This window comes from Mustelus asterias, chromosome 15 (assembly GCF_964213995.1).
Source record: "Mustelus asterias chromosome 15, sMusAst1.hap1.1, whole genome shotgun sequence".
Taxonomy (NCBI): domain Eukaryota; kingdom Metazoa; phylum Chordata; class Chondrichthyes; order Carcharhiniformes; family Triakidae; genus Mustelus; species Mustelus asterias.
In genome coordinates, this window is record NC_135815.1 from 55,899,528 (window position 1) to 55,915,488 (window position 15,961).

Consider the following 15,961-nt stretch of genomic DNA (forward strand, 5'->3'; position numbering starts at 1 on the left):
TTGTAGAAGAATGAGAAGGATGTAAGGAGGGAATAACGATGGAGAGATTTCTGTCAGCAAGTACATTACTCCATTGGGTGAGGAGGGGGGAATATATTTAATCAAATGCTGCTCAGTTGGAGATTCCTTTCACAAAATTCAGTTGAAGTAGTTGGAACGCATCCACATAATGCAATACTGGTGCCGATCTGGTTGAAGTGTGCTTGGCCCCATCTACATTGCTCAGTGAGGGTTAGGAGAGCCATCCAACCAAAGTACTGCAAGACCTTTATTCCGCTGCACCAAAAGCTGAGTAAAATAATGATAAACATATTCCGTAAGCTGGTTGGTCAATGGCATTGGGGATGAAGGAACAGTAAAATGATCTGTCTTTACGTTTACTAATCTCTGGTGCAACACTATCTGATGGTAGTGGTTGGGAACTGTCATCGCAGTTCAAATAGAGATTAAAGAAAATAATGAACTTACATTTATATAGCACCTGCAGGATGACCCAAAACACTTTACAGATATTGAAGTGTGGTTATCATTGTGATCTAACCGCAACAGCCAATCTGTGGACAGCAAGGTCTCACAAACAGTAATGAAATAATCCAGGTCATCCAAATATAGGTGATGATTGCTTCTCTTCAAATAGTGCTGTTTAGTGGGAGGATGGTTTGTGTGGTGATTTCTGTTCAGTACTGGGAGAGGAGTTTTGGATGTTATTGGGGTGGTGGAGATTGAACCATATTTTCCACTCTACACAGAGCTGGGATATATTTTGTTAGGATTCTGTCACCTGTTTTTTGGGGTTTTTTAAACCTTGATTGAGGTAAATTGCCTTTGAATGACGAATCTGTTTTGCACTGGTATATTGTCTTGTTTCTATGAATTTAGAATTTATTTTAATCTTTTCATCACCAGATGCTGATTAATGTCTGCAGGATGGTGGGGAAACAGAAGTCTCCCTAAACTCTGCTCACGGGCTGAGGGGGCTATTTGCAATCTTTGCTCACTGGAGTGAGGGAAAGTGGCTCTTACCTTTCTAATTGGATGCTCTCCTATCATTGCCTCATATAGATTGTGGGATTTTTTGATACTGTCAGTAGGGAGGGGCTGTAATCTTCTATCATTGAAATGCTAATTAGTTGAGCAATGTCAACTTGGAGCCTGGTTTTATATGCTCCCCTCCACATCTCTGGTATAGCCCTTCTCAGCAAATCTACTAGTTGCTTAGTCGTTTGCATGGTTATTCAAGACTGTCCCACGATTTTCATCAACACTTTTACACAATTCCATAACACATAATGTACTTCTAAAACAACTGATTATTACCTAGCGGTAGACACCTGAGATGGTTTCAACGCATCAGGAGTTAATACTTTAATCAATTAATCATCATTATTACTGCACCTACAGGTGACATGGTCAATGTGTCTGTGAAACCCTAAAACTGCTGTTTTTTAAAAATATGTAATTGGCAATCCTGCATAGTGTTTCACCTGAGTAGTCAAGACCAAGGGCATGTTTCGGGATGAGCAGAGTTAGAAAGTTGAACCAAGGAGAGAGAGAGAGAGGAGGGGACAAAAGATAAGGCAAGTAATGGGGTGGGAAATGAGGAAAAGAAAAGAAGTAGCAGAAGGAAGGAGACAAAGTGGAGTGAAGGTGGGAGTTCATGGTGGGGAAGGTGATGGGTTTTCCTCAATTAATGGCAGTAAGCGTCATAGGTTCTGCTGGGTGATTTTTGCTTCAATTGTGGGAGAGTGGCTCTGGTCTGGAATACTGGGCAGAATTCTCCCAAGCCCCGCCGACGTGTTTAATGGTGGGCACGTTGGGAGAAAATGACAGGAAGACCAAAAGTCATCTCACATTGGCATGAATTTGCAGCAGGATCTTGTGCTGGCACCTGCCATGGTGGGTTGTAAAACCCATCAGAGGATGCATCCGGTTAATTGGATGCAGTTGAAAACCTGAGCCCCCACCATATCTGTGATGCTGGCAGGAAAACATGCCGTTCATAGAACGTGGTATGTAGATGTCGGGACTCATCTGAACAATGCCTGTGACTGCCTCTGGAACCCTGAGTCTTGGACCACCATAGTACTGGGTTGAAGGTGCACCTACAGGTGAGCCTTTCAAATCAGGTGCCCTGGAGCGTTTCCATCTTCCAGCCTCAGAATGTTCCTGGAGATCCACCTTCATTCTCAGGTGATCCACCATCCTTCTTCAATAGTGGGTCAAATAGTAGAAGCCCATCACAGTTTCGATTCTAAAATCTGGACACCTTTTCAGCATGGCACCCAGACACGACATCGGACTACACAACAATCCAGGCCTGCTCCACCGCTGCATACGGAGTGAAACACCCAGGTGCATAATTAATGAGGTTGGGGTCGGAAGATTTGGCATATTTTCCCGCCAGCTGACAGTGGAAAACACTCCACGTTCCTAATCCAACACGGCATTTGGTCTCAAATTGGGAGATCTCCACCCACTGTCTCAGTAGATAGACTGGTGAGCAGTATTCACTGTAAGCTGCACAGGTGTGCTGCCAAGTAGCAATTAGGAATGTGCCATGTAGGGAACAACCAGACTGCATACAAGAACATTCCCTTTAAATGACCACTGAGTGGGTCAATCTTAAAGGGACTGCACAGTGCAATAAACCAGCTGCTAATTGAAGTTAGTGGGTGAATTTTTTTTCATTTAGGTGAAAAGGTCAGTATGTAATTTTTAATACAGCCTGAGCAAGTGTGGTGAACCATCGTTGGTTCCCACTAGATAGTACTGAGCCAGGGTCTGGCCAGTACTACAAGTATGTATATATATTGCTGTTGGGGTTAGGGATGGGTTGTTCTACTTGTTGCTGTTGGGGTTAGGGTTGGGTTGTTACACCTTTGTATTATAGTTATTGTGGTACATCCCAGTCAGGCTCCGCCTCCTGGGAGAGGTATAAAGGTCTCTGCTCTGTCTGGGACCCCTCAGTCTGGGATTGTGTATATAATTAGTAGCTGCCTTGTTACAGCAAATAAAAGCCTTTATTTCCTGAGCATCAAGCCTCGTGTGTGATAACGCGCATCAATTTTATTTGCTGTAAATAAACTCTCGTCGAAGAAAAAAAGAGAGTATGGAGCAGATACTGAAGCCCGAACGCCTTACACTAGATCCACGTGCGGTGGGCGCCTCTAACACCTTCGACCACTGGTTGAAATGTTTTGAGGACTACCTGGCAGCCTCCGCAGCGGTCACCACAGATGATGACAGACTCCGGGTCCTACATGCGAGGGTAAGCGACACCGTCTACCTCGCGATCCGTGCGGCCACCGATTACACAAAGGCCCTCGAGCTTCTGAAGAAGCGTTATATTAAACCGCCCAACGAAATACACGCTCGTTACCTCTTAGCCACTCGACGACGGCAGTCCAGCGAAACGATGGAGGAATACGCGAACAAGCTCCTACAGCTAGCCAGGGGCTGTAACTGCAAAGCAGTGTCGGCAGAGCAGAATATGAACGACCTCGCTCGAGATGCGTTTGTGGCGGGAGTCGGATCGTCGTACATCCGACTCAAACTACTGGAGAAAGGTAACCTTGACCTTACCCAGGCAATAGAACTAGCGGAGATGCTGGAGACGGCCTCCAAAAGCCTAGTATTGTATCCTGAAGACCACGTGGAGACAACGTGGCAGAAGCAGTCGCCAATCCCTCCTCGTCCCTCGGGTTCGAAATGCTGCGTAATGGCGTGCTCACACTCGGGCCAGACGATGGCAGCAGCTCCGGGCGGCCCGCAGTGTTACTTCTGTGGGGGAGCGAAGCATACTCGGCAACGGTGTCCCACTAAAGCTGTGTTGTGCTCCGCCTGCGGTAAGAAGGGGCACTATTCGAAAGTGTGCCGATCTAAATCTGCTTCTCGGAACAGCAGTGCGGCCTGTGATTCCTCAGAGCCCGGTTCTTCGTCGTTGGTCGGCACCGACCGCGAACGACCAGCAGGGGTCATCCTCGTCAATCTCGGCTGCCTGCAGTGGCGCTCATGAACCAACGGTGGCGCGATCATCCTGGACCAGGCCAAGCCTCATAGACTTGACAAGTCTGATTAAAATGAAAAGGGAGGCGTACGTTAAGTCCAGGCAACTGAAAACAGATGGAGCTCTGGAGGAATACAGAGAGAGTAGGAAAGAACTCAAACGGGGAGTTAGAAGGGCAAAAAGAGGTCACGACATGTTCTTGGCAGGCAGGATTAAGGAGAATCCTAAGGCATTCTATTCATACGTTAGGAACAAAAGAGTTGTCAGGGAGAAAATCGGACCTCTCAGGGACAAAGGAGGGGAATTATGCTTAGAACCCAAGGGAATAGGGGAGATCCTAAATGAATTCTTTGCATCGGTATTCACGAAGGAGAGGGGCGAGTTAACCGGGAGTGTCTCGGAGGGAGGTGTTGACCCGTTAGAGATAATCTCCATTACAAGAGAGGAAGTGTTAGGTTTTTTAGGGAACATTAAAACTGACAAAGCCCCAGGGCCTGATGGCATCTATCCTCAACTGCTCAGGGAGACGAGAGATGAAATTGCTGGGCCTCTGACGGAAATCTTTGTCGCTTCTTTGGACACGGGTGAGGTCCCTGAGGATTGGAGGATAGCGAATGTGGTCCCGTTGTTTAAGAAGGGTAGCAGGGATAACCCAGGAAATTATAGGCCGGTGAGCTTGACGTCCGTGGTAGGGAAGTTGTTGGAGAGGATTCTTAGAGACAGGATGTATGTGCATTTAGAATGGAACAATCTCATTAGTGACAGACAGCATGGTTTTGTAAGAGGGAGGTCGTGCCTTACAAATTTGGTGGAGTTTTTTGAGGAAGTGACAAAAACGGTTGATGAAGGAAGGGCCGTGGATGTCGTCTATATGGATTTCAGTAAGGCATTTGACAAAGTCCCACATGGCAGGTTGGTTAAGAAGGTTAAGGCTCATGGGATACAAGGAGAAGTGGCTAGATGGGTGGAGAACTGGCTTGGCCATAGGAGACAGAGGGTAGTGGTCGAAGGGTCTTTTTCCGGCTGGAGGTCTGTGACCAGTGGTGTTCCGCAGGGCTTTGTACTGGGACCTCTGCTATTTGTGATATATATAAATGATTAGGAAGAAGGTGTAACTGGTGTAATCAGCAAGTTTGCGGATGACACGAAGATGGCTGGACTTGCGGATAGCGAAGAGCATTGTCGGGCAATACAGCAGGATGTAGATAGGCTGGAAAATTGGGCGGAGAGGTGGCAGATGGAGTTTAATCCTGATAAATGCGAAGTGATGCATTTTGGAAGAAATAATGTAGGGAGGAGTTATACAATAAATGGCAGAGTCATCAGGAGTATAGAAACACAGAGGGACCTAGGTGTGCAAGTCCACAAATCCTTGAAGGTGGCAACACAGGTGGAGAAGGTGGTGAAGAAGGCATATGGTATGCTTGCCTTTATAGGACGGGGTATAGAGTATAAAAGCTGGAGTCTGATGATGCAGCTGTATAGAACGCTGGGTAGGCCACATTTGGAGTACTGCGTCCAGTTCTGGTCGCCGCACTACCAGAAGGACGTGGAGGCGTTAGAGGGAGTGCAGAGAAGGTTTACCAGGATGTTGCCTGGTATGGAGGGTCTTAGCTATGAGGAGAGATTGGGTAGACTGGGGTTGTTCTCCTTGGAAAGACGGAGAATGAGGGGAGATCTAATAGAGGGGTACAAGATGATGAAGGGTATAGATAGGGTGAACAGTGGGAAGCTTTTTCCCAGGTCGGAGGTGACGATCACGAGGGGTCACGGGCTCAAGGTGAGAGGGGCGAAGTATAACTCAGATATCAGAGGGACGTTTTTTACACAGAGGGTGGTGGGGGCCTGGAATGCGCTGCCAAGTAGGGTGGTGGAGGCAGGCACGCTGACATCGTTTAAGACTTACCTGGATAGTCACATGAGCAGCCTGGGAATGGAGGGATACAAACGATTGGTCTAGTTGGACCAAAGAGCGGCACAGGCTTGGAGGGCCGAAGGGCCTGTTTCCTGTGCTGTACTGTTCTTTGTTCTTTGACATTCAGGTAAACGACCACTTGATTTATTGTCTGTTTGACAGCGGGAGCACTGAGAGCTTTATCCACCCAGACGCTGTGAAGCGGTGTGGACTCCGGATTCAACCTGTCAAACAGACAATTTCTATGGCATCAAGGTCCCGGTCTGTCACCGTGCTAGGGAGTTGCGTGGTAACTTTAACAGTGCAAGGCACAGTTTACGAGCGTTTCAAGCTCCTAGTGTTGCTTCACCTTTGCGCGCCAATACTTCCCGGACTAAACTTCATGGTCCACTTGAGGAGTGTAACCCTACAGTACGGTGGGCCACTCCCTTCGCTTTCAGTGGGAGAACAGCAGCCTCCAAATTGCCCAACGCCTGTAGCCTCTCGATGCTGAAGATTACCACACCCTCCCTGTTCCAGAATCTTGTGCCAGGCTGCAAGCCCATTGCGACTAAGAGTAGGCGTTACAGCGCTGAGGATCGGATCTTCATTCGATCTGAAGTTCAGCGGCTCCTCAAGGAAAGGATCATACAACCCACCGCTAGTCCGTGGAGAGCGCAGGTCGTGGTGGTCAAGAGTGGGAACAAACCCCGGATGGTCATTGACTATAGTCAGACCATTAATAGATACACGCAGCTGGATGCGTATCCCCTCCTGCGCATATCTGACATGGTCAATCAGATTGCGCAGTACCGGGTGTTCTCCACCATAGACCTCAAGTCTGCCTACCACCAACTCCCCATTCGCCCAGAGGACCGACAATACACGGCTTTTGAGACGGATGGTCGCTTGTATCACTTTCTCAGGGTTCCCTTTGGTGTCACCAATGGGGTCTCGGTCTTCCAGCGTGCTATGGACCGAATGGTGGACCAGAACGGGCTGCGGGCTACCTTCCCGTACCTGGATAACGTCACCATCTGCGGCCATGACCAGCAGGACCACGACACAAATCTCCTGAATTTCCTACGCACTGCATCTCGCCTGAACCTGACCTACAACAGGGAGAAGTGCGTGTTTCGTACGCGCCGTTTAGCCATCCTAGGATACGTGGTGGAAAACGGGGTCATTGGCCCTGATCCAGACCGTATGCACCCCCTCTCTGAACTTCCCCTGCCCACTAGTGCAAAAGCACTGAGAAGATGCTTAGGCTTCTTCTCTTATTATGCACAGTGGGTTCCCAATTACGTGGACAAAGCCCGTCCGCTCATTAAGTCCACTTCTTTTCCCCTAACACCAGAGGCCCGATTGGCCTTTGATAAATTAAAAGCCGACATCGCGAAAGCTACGATGCACGCTGTTGATGAGTCCATCCCCTTTCAGGTGGAGAGCGATGCATCTGATTTCGCCCTGGCCGCCACACTTAACCAGGCGGGCAGGCCCGTCGCATTTTTTTCCCGCACCCTCCAAGGCCCCGAAATTCGGCATTCAGCGGTGGAAAAGGAGGCCCAGGCCATTGTGGAGGCCGTCAGGCACTGGCGCCATTACTTGGCGGAAAAACGGTTCACCCTGATCACGGACCAGCAGTCCGTGGCGTTCATGTTTAATAACACGCTGAGGGGCAAGATCAAGAACGACAAGATCTTGCGGTGGAGAATTGAACTCTCCACCTATAACTATGACATCATGTATCGTCCAGGGAAACTCAATGAGCCCTCGGATGCCCTCTCGCGTGGAACATGCGCCAGTATACAGGAGGACCGTTTGCAGGCTCTCCATAATGACCTATGCCATCCTGGGGTCACTCGGCTCTACCACTTTATAAAAGCCCGCAATCTGCCCTACTCGGTGGAGGATGTCAGGTCCATAACAAGAAGCTGTCGGGTATGCGCGGAATGCAAACCGCACTTTTACCGACCTGACCGGGCACAATTAGTCAAGGCCACTCGTCCCTTCGAGAGACTGAGTGTCGATTTTGAGGGCCCCCCTTCCCTCAACAGATCGGAATGTGTACTTCCTCAACATCATTGACGAGTACTCTAGATTCCCTTTTGTTATTCCCTGCTCTGATACATCCGCTGCCACGGTTATCAAGGCATTCCGTGATCTTTTTACCCTGTTCAGGTACCCCAACTACATTCACAGCGACAGGGGCTCGTCGTTCATGAGCAATGACTTGAGGCAATACCTGCTCTCATACGGGATTGCCTCTAGTAGAACCACGAGCTACAACCCTAGGGGTAACGGACAGGTGGAGCGTCAGAATGCTACAGTCTGGAAGGCTGTCTTACTGGCATTGAAGTCAAAAAGCCTTCCAGTCTCCCGTTGGCAAGAGGTGCTCCCTGATGTGCTCCATTCCATACGCTCACTCCTGTGTACGGCAACCAACGCTACTCCCCATGAGAGGCTGTTTTCATTCCCTCGGAAGTCTTCCTCTGGGACCTCATTACCGTCTTGGTTGACGTACTCAGGACCTGTCCTCCTGCGGCGACATGTAAGGGCCCGCAAGTCCGACCCGTTGGTCGAACAGGTCCATCTCCTCCACGCCAACCCTCAGTATGCCTATGTGGCATACCCTGACGGGCGAGAGGACACGGTCTCGATCCGAGACCTGGCACCAGCAGGGGACGTAGCAACCCCTGTCGCTCGCATACCCCCTGTTACAAACGCCATAACTCTTGTTTCCCCTCCGGACACGGCGCGGGCAGCATCGGGACCATTACTTAACCCTTTTACTCCCGTGTACAGCTTGCCTGAGTCCAGAGGATGGTCGCCACTTCAGGGCGTGTTGGAACTCCATGGATTACCGTCACCTCAGGGTCAACTGGCCCGTGAGTCTGTGGAGGAACAGTTGGACATCGCCTTGGGGAGAACGCCACCGCAAGTGCCTACTCCGGTGTCATCGCCGGTATTGAGGAGGTCACAACGACGGTGCGGTCCCCCTGACCGACTGAACTTATAGACTGATGACAAATTATTCTGTTTTTGTACCCCGCCGGCCTTTGTCTTCAAAGGAGGGGTGAATGTGGTGAACCATCGTTGGTTCCCACTAGATAGTACTGAGCCAGGGTCTGGCCAGTACTACAAGTATGTATATATGTTGCTGTTGGGGTTAGGGATGGGTTGTTCTACTTGTTGCTGTTGAGGTTAGGGTTGGGTTGTTACACCTTTGTATTATAGTATTGTGGTACATCCCAGTCGGGCTCTGCCTCCTGGGAGAGGTATAAAGGTCTCTGCTCTGTCTGGGACCCCTCAGTCTGGGATCGTGTATATAATTAGTAGCTGCCTTGTTACAGCAAATAAAAGCCTTTATTTCCTGAGCATCAAGCCTCGTGTGTGATAACGCGCATCAGCAAGAAAAGACTTCTCAGCAGATTGACATGAGTCTTGAGTTTCATTGTGTTTTGTTGGGGCTGGAGTTGTAGGAGGTAAAGGTCTATGTTGTTGAGTCATAGGTTCAATATCAGGCCAGCAGCAGTTGTGTTTTCTTTGCCTGGGAATGCAATTCTTCATGTTTTCGGCCTGGTGTAACAGATAGACCGAACATTTTAGTAGTGTTGTAGAGGGAGATTTTTCTTACCACAAATTTTTTGTTGCCACTTCAGTTACTGCTTCTGTTGTTAAACCGATCACAGTACCATCCTTTTGCAATTTAAATGAACTTTTAATTGATTTTTCTCAAGTCCTTAAATCTTGTATTATTTTGGAAGGATCTTCTTTCAAAATGTTTCCCTGTTTGGTGCAATCCCAAAGGCGTGCGTACTTTTTGCAGTGTGGGCTCACGTGTTACATTGTCATGTAATTTCATGCTCACAGTGTGCATGCAATACCATTGGGATGTTGAAACTATACGCAGTCCTTAATGGCTTGATTTTGTGGTCAGCAACAAAGTGGTGGCATTTGCTGCTGATTCGCTGGCTACAGCAAGAACTTCAATTTCTTGCTGCAGCATGGCCCATTGAGGGAATAATCTACAAGGACTCGAGGTACATTCTTGGTGAAGCTATGCCCCCTAATAATGTCACTCACTGAAGATGTGCCCCTTGAGGTCAGTCAAAGGCAGATTGGTTATTGTTTTAAATACTTTTAAACACTGAAGCATTTTATAAAACTATTACAAACCTCTAAATACTGAGACAGAGGGAGAAAGGAAGAGAAAATGTGGGAGGGAGATAGAAATGGAGACAGAGAAAGAGGCGAGATACTGAGGCAGATAAGAGATGAAGAGAAACTGGGCTGAGACCTTAGACATTGAGGGAGAGAGACCTAGAGATAAAGGGGTCATGAGAGAGGAACCTCTTATACTGTAGAGGAGAGAAAAGTGAGCATTCATTTCCTCAGCCCTTTTTGCTCCTGCACAGCCTCAATACTGTGATACTGGAACCATTCGGAGGCAGCTGCAATGGATTTATTTCACCCAGACATCCCACTTCATAACGCTAGAGAACCAACTTGCCATGAAAATATTCGACTCTCAAATTGGCTTTTATAAACCAGAGAGAAACTGCTGGGAAGTACATTTGCTGTTCACCCCATACTCTTGTAAATATAGAACTGGAAATGGTGGAAATAATTAAAGGCAGTGAGTATCTCATCTGTTAAACCACACAATCGGTAGCAGCTCCACACTCTGAATATTAATAGCATTTAAAAGCGCTGGATTGTTGAAAATATTTTCGAAAAAGTCAAATGAAGAATCCAGCCTTTTAGGTTCTGACATTCTTCTGATATAAATGAAATCCGGATGAGCATACAGGTGGTCAGAAGGTGGTTTCACAAAATGTGCACATCCAGAATATTTAATTCATTTCAAAGAGAATTTGACATCCATTACATACTTATCTGATTCTATCATCCAGTAATGTTTCTGTGTTTTACAACAGTGAATTTATTACATTGTAAAAACTACTTTCAATTGCCTTTTTTTAAAAATTGGGTAGTAAACTTAAGTGCTACAAATAGGGAGTTTACACTGCAAAAGATGCCACTGTTTGGAAATATTTTGTGTATTTAGATGTATTTGTGCAGAGCTACTTTAGGTTAAAGCGCTCGTTAATTTGAAGCTCTGGTCCTGCTAATATCAGCTTTCACAAAATAGGTGTTAAAATCAGTGCAACTATGAGCAATCAAATTATTGAATTACAACTCTTTGCTGCTTTACAGAGCAGCTCGGTGAGATCAATGTTAGACATTCCTTTGGATCCCATTGAGGCACACCGTAACATAAGAACATAAGAAATAGGAGCAGGAGTAGGCCATCCGGCCCCTCGAGCCTGCCCCGCCACTCAACAAGATCATGGCTGATCTGAAGCGAATCAGTTCCACTTACCCGCCTGCTCCCCATATCCCCTAATTCCCTTATCGATCAGAAAACTATCTACCCGTAACGTCCGGCAAGTACACATACTGGAAGTTATGGAATCACTATTGGGACTGCAAAATCCAGGCCAATAAATAACTCTGTGATCTTCTATAGATAGAATGGGGCATCAAAGCCAAGAATATTTTTCAGCTGAAACAAAGTTAGAGAGTAGGATATAATTGGGTCAGGGCCAGAGGCAGATTTACAATGAAACACACCGTGCCTAGGCGCAGGACCTGACCAGTAGAGAGGCCCTGCGCCGGTGCACTGGTTATTCAATCGGTAGCTGATTACGCTGCACGTCAGCAGAAAATGCAAAGTGAAATCACTCTGATTAGTGAGTTTGAAAGAACAGGAAAACTGGTAACAAATGGTTAACTTGAGGTGCATATGTGAGACAACGACGAGAAGCGAGGTGAGGCAGCTGAGATTTGCGAATCAAGCCACGAGGAGCCAAGCAGGTTTGTTCCAGGCGCTGGCACTAGATGATCCAGGCGCACGAGGCGTGACTGCCAAATCAAGCCACAAAGCCAGCCGCTGAACAGGCAAGGCGAGTGGGTTTGCACTGGGCGCTGGTTATGTGAAACCTGGCCAGCAATAGCAAAGTGTGACCCCTGAATTGAGCCGCTGAGCAGGTTTGCGCCTGCATTTGCGGACCCAGGCCATCAAAAGCAAGGTGAGTAAGATTGTGAGAATGGTAGCGTATGAGGAGTCGGGGGAAACAGAGGGGTTGAGGGTGTGGGAGAGGAGAGTATGTGAGGATATTGGGTTGCAGACTCGCAGGGAGGGAGAGTTTATGATGGGGTTGGGGGTCCATGTAGAGGGATGGTTTGTGAGTGGAATGTGCAAAAGGAGAGAAGTGAGTGTTGTTTGAAATCCATGTTCAGAATCACAGCTTCATAGTTAAAAGGTGAAGCCAATTTTTGCAGAGCTTGAACCTGCTGCTGCTGCTATAAGGCTGCAGAGGAAGGGTCCCTCAAGATCCCTCAAATTCTGAAGTGGCCAGGTCACTTTAACCTCCATGCACCCCCCCACCCCGGTCACCGGTCAGGATTTGAAATTATTGCAGCACTCCATTCTGCAGCAGGGTTTTTCCTTTTTCCTTGTCGGAAGCTGCAGGTGAGATCATGCCGCTTTGAAGTCCTCTGACATAGGAGATGTTAATTTCACCTGGCAGGGGTGGAAGGTTTAATTCTGCCCAGCTGTGTACTCAGCCCCGATGTATGCACACAGCTTTGATTTGAATTTACTGTGGCTTCCCAGCAAGCAGATATCGTTGAAACCCTCTTTTTTGCAGTTGAAATCTTTGATCTGAAACAAGTTCATGTTCAGTGCCTCAAAAGATTCAACTGTCAGATCAAGGGATTTCTATTATCCTCTAGCCGTCTGTCTTTATTTTGATTGCTCTTCACAGTAAACTGCACCTCAAGTGCCCCATTGATCCCGACCCCAATGTAGACAGAGTCAATAATTCTCTTTGACAGCGAGGGCCATTTGACCTGGTGCTTCAAGCCTGCTAATTGTATTTAAATGTGTATTTGAATATTAATAGGCTTCCCGCCCGCTTTGGCCAGGAACCTTATCAGCACTATCAGCTCAGCCTAGGAGGGCCGCAGCGGGTCTGGTGCTAAACCCGCTGGTCTGGAGAAACGCCCCCATGGGTATGAGAGTTGGTGGTGTCCACCCTCTGGTAAAATGAAGAATTACTGACAGCAACTTTTGGATTTCTACATTATTCAGCATGTTTCCAAGTTCCAGAAGTTGCTGCCATTTTACAGGAGTAATGATAACCAGCACTACAGATTTACTGTCATTCCCATCTATGTAATCACCAGCCTGATGAGTGAATGTGGAATGGCAGCAACCTGCAAGTAGAATTTCTCCTTTTTTTCAAAATGTCAAATAAAAGCCTAAGGAGGTGGTCATTACTAAATAGAGTTGAGCGGTTAGACAGCTGAAAAAGTTAAAAATTCAGAAACATTTGTTCCCTTTAAACACATTTTTTTTTAAATAAAGAAATTCGAACAAAGTGATGACTTTAAAATAATTTAAAGTAAAGAAAATACTCCTTTAAAAAAAAATTAAACGTGTCTATGTATGAACATTTTATTAATGTGTTTCTGAACATATATTTGAAAGCCTGCTTGCTAGCTGCACTTAATTGAACTGCAAACAGTAAATCAAGTTGGTGGCATAACTGGCACAGGCAGCTTGGAACTTTCCTCTAGGTAGATATTGATTATAAAATATTTGTGACAGTTTACATTGATAGAACTTATTATTGGGTTCCTGGGACATGAAAAGAAATCCAGAACTATCAGTTATTTTAATGCATTTCTTGCTGAACCAAAATATGGCTTCTACAAGTCACGTGATTACAAGGTTGGCCCTTTGTTCTGGGAGCTACCACCAGGAGTTACAAGAACAAAATAATTATTCCCCAGCCAGTAATATCCCACACCTCATTGTACAGACCCCCTGTAATTAAAAAAAACCTGGAAACCCACACATTGAAACTTGTTATGCTTACAGAGCTGCTATCACACCTGGAACTGTCCAGGCCCATTTCAAAAAGGAACCAAAGGCACAAGGTTTTCATCTCATAAACTCACTTTCAATGAGTCTGCCTAGACAATGGCTTCCAAACACCAGACCCTCAATATGGATTGCAACTCTTTCAACAACTGTACACAAAAAGCTAGACAACTCCAACCTGATGAGTTTCCACTCCATCATTCTACTTGCGATCATCAGGAAAGGCTCACCAACAGTGCTACCAAGCAGCACTTCTTAGCAATAACATACTCACTGACATTCAGTTGGGTACCGCCCGGGTTACTTAGCTGACCTCACTACAGCCTTGGTTCAAACATGGCAGAAGAAATGAACTCCAGAGGTGACGTGAGAATGATGGTCTTGATATCAAAGCAGCATTTGACCAAGTGTCGCATCAAGGAGCTGCAGCAAAACTGAAATCGATGAAAATCTGAAGGAAAACTCAGGACTATTTGGAGTCATACAAAGGTTGTGGCTGTTGGTCAATTATTTCAGTTCCAGAACATCACTGCACAAATTCTTCAGGGCAGTGTCCTAGGCCCAACAATCTTCAGCTGCTTCATCAATGACCTTCCTTCCATCATAGGATTAGAAGTGGAGATGTTCGCAGATGATTACACAATGTTCAGCACCATTCACGACTCCTCAGAAATTGAAGCAGTCCATGTCCAAATGCAGCAAGACCAGGAAGTGGTATCCAGGCTTGAGCTGACAAGTGGAAAGTAATACTTGTGCCACATAAGTGTCAGCGAGTCGCCATCTCCAACAAGAGAGAATTTAACCATCGCCCCATGACATTCAATGACATTACCATCACTATCAACATCCCAAGGGTTACCATTGAGCAGAAATTGAACTGGGGCAGCTATATAAATACTATGACTACAAGTGTAGGTCAGAAGCTAGGAATCCTGCGGTGAGTAACTCACCTCACTCCCCAAAGCCAGTACACCATTTACAAAGGCACAAGTCAGGAGTGTGATGGAACATGCTCCACTTGCCTGGATGAGTACACCTCCAACAACACTGAACAAGCTCAACATTGAGAGGTCATTGAGAGGAGGTTGGTGTGAGAGGTTCGGTTGGTCGGAGGGGATGGGGGCACATGGGAGGGATGTGCAGTTGTTGGGGCAGGGGTGTTGCAGACAGGTGGGGATTGCAAACATGGGGAGTCCAGTGTGGAGGTCCCATGAGGGGTCATCCCATTAGGGGTTGGGGTGGAGGGTGTGTTTGTGATGGCTCCAGGAGGGGTGTTGTATTATGTGGGGTGGGGTGAAGGGGGGTGGGGTGTTGTGGAGGGTGGTCGGAAGAACTCAGTTCCCAGAAGTAAGAGGTATTTTTAATTCTTCAAGCATTTTCTGGGTAGCTATTACTGTAACACAACTGCAATATCTGAAGTTTGCAATTTAAATCACATTTTCTGACGATTCCCATTGCAATGCAAAGAAGGATGTGGAAGCGCTGGAAAGAGTGCAGAGGAGATTTACCAGGATGCTGCCTGGTTTGGAGGGTAGGTCTTATGAGGAAAGGTTGAGGGAGCTAGGGCTGTTCTCTCTGGAGCGGAGGAGGCTGAGGGGAGACTTAATAGAGGTTTATAAAATGATGAAGGGGATAGATAGAGTGAACGTTCAAAGACTATTTCCTCGGGTGGATGGAGCTATTACAAGGGGGCAAAACTATAGGGTTCGTGGTGGGAGATATAGGAAGGATATCAGAGGTAGGTTCTTTACGCAGAGAGTGGTTGGGGTGTGGAATGGACTGCCTGCAGTGATAGTGGAGTCAGACACTTTAGGAACATTTAAGCGGTTATTGGATAGGCACATGGAGCACACCAGTATGATAGGGAGTGGGATAGCTTGATCTTGGTTTCAGATAAAGCTCGGCACAACATTGTGGGCCGAAGGGCCTGTTCTGTGCTGTACTGTTCTATGTTCTATGTTCAATGCAATTGCCCATCGGAAGTTTGAAAATCCTGGAAAGTTGCCATGCAGTCTTTACGTAGCAACTTCCGAGGGTGGTTCCCAGTGCATCTTTGGGATACCTCCCCCCGCAGATACACTGCCCTGGAGCTCAGAAGTTACAGGCT

The 15,961-nt window shown here is 47.0% G+C and overlaps 1 protein-coding gene across 9 annotated transcripts in view; it reads left to right on the forward strand.

Annotated features, from left to right (window-relative positions):
- The window catches only part of sanbr (SANT and BTB domain regulator of CSR), a 149,080-nt gene that overhangs the window by 68,462 nt on the left and 64,657 nt on the right, over positions 1-15,961 (forward strand). The gene's annotated exons all lie outside the window — the stretch shown is intronic.